This window comes from Penaeus vannamei, chromosome 27 (assembly GCF_042767895.1).
Source record: "Penaeus vannamei isolate JL-2024 chromosome 27, ASM4276789v1, whole genome shotgun sequence".
Taxonomy (NCBI): Eukaryota; Metazoa; Arthropoda; class Malacostraca; order Decapoda; family Penaeidae; genus Penaeus; species Penaeus vannamei.
Genome location: NC_091575.1, coordinates 32319364 through 32320877, shown reverse-complemented (window position 1 = coordinate 32320877; position 1514 = coordinate 32319364).

Genomic DNA, 1514 nt, shown 5'->3' with positions numbered 1-1514 from the left:
TTCTCTGTCTGTCTGTCTCTCTTTCTCTGTCTCTCTTTCTGTCTCTTTCTCTCTTTTTCTCTCTTTATCTCTCTCTCTATCTGTCTCTATCTATGTCTGTCTCTTGCTCTGTCTCTCTCTCTCTCTCACTCTCTCTCGCTCTCTGTCTCTCTCTCTCTCTCTCTTTCTCTGTCTGTCTGTCTCTCTATCTCTCTGTCTCTGTTTGTCTGTCTCTCTCTCTCACTCTCTGTCTCTCTGTCTCTCTTTCACTCTATTTCCCTCTCTTTCTTTCTCTCTCTCTCTCTCTCTCTCTCTCTCTCTTTCTTTCTTTCTTTCTTTCTTTCTTTCTTTCTTTCTTTCTTTCTTTCTTTCTCTCTCTCTCTCTCTCTCTCTCTCTCTCTCTCTCTCTCTCTCTCCTTTCTTCTCTCTCTCCCTTTCTCTCTCTCTCTCCTTCTCTCTCTCTCTGCTTCCCTTTCTCCCTATCATCCTCTCTCTCTCTCTCCTTCCCTTTCTCCCTATCATCCTCTTTCTCTCTCTCTCTCTTCCCTCCATCCCTCTCATTCTCTCTCCCTCTTTCCTTCCAACTCTCCCCTCGCCCCTCCCCTCTCTCCCTTCCCCTCCCCATTCGCTCCACTCCCTCTCCCCCTCCCTCCTCCTCCCCTTCTCTCCCTCCTACCTCCTCCCCCCTCTCTCTCCCTCCTTCATTCTCCTCTTCAGACGCCAATTCCCTCCTCCTTTCATCCCATTCATGTCCCTCTCTCTCTCCTTCTCCCTCTCTCTCTGGCACTCCTCCCGCCACACGCATGCGCACTCGGCTAACTACGTCGTTCTTGTTCCGTTGTTTTGTGGAGTTGGTTTTGTGGAGTTGGTTTTGTGGAGTTGGTTTTGTGGAGTTGGTTTTGTGGAGTTGGTTTTGTGGAGTTGGTTTTGTGGAGTTGGTTTTGTGGAGTTGGTTTTGTGGAGTTGGTTTTGTGGAGTTGGTTTTGTGGAGTTGGTTTTGTGGAGTTGGTTTTGTGGAGTTGCTTTTGTGGAATTGCTTTTGTGACGTTGTTTCGTGGGGTTATTTTGTGTGGTTATTATTCTTTTTGTTTTTGTTGTTGTTTTTGTTGTTTACTTCTTTTGTTGGTTTGTTTTACTGTGGTTATTCTTCTATTTTTTTATTGTTTTGTGTTTTTTTTTGTTGTTTTAGTTTGTTTGTTGTTTTGTTTTACTGCCTTTTTTCGATTGTTCCAATGTGTTTAGTTTTAAGCGATCAGTTGCGTTTTTTGTTTTTGTTTTGTTTTTATTGATTATTTCTGTAGTTGTTTCGTTTTGTTTTTTTTCGCTGTTGATGCGTTTTTTGTTTTTGTTTTTTTTTAATGGTAGGTGTTTTTTTTTGCCCATCGATTTAATTCGTTTTGTTTTGGCTTTTGCTGTTGCTGTTTCTTGTAGTTTATTTTTGTTGTTGTTGTTGTTGTTTTTTTGTCTTTTGTGGGGTTGCGTTGGCTTTGTCAGTCTTTTTCTTTTATTTATTGCTATTTTCTTGCGTTTTATGT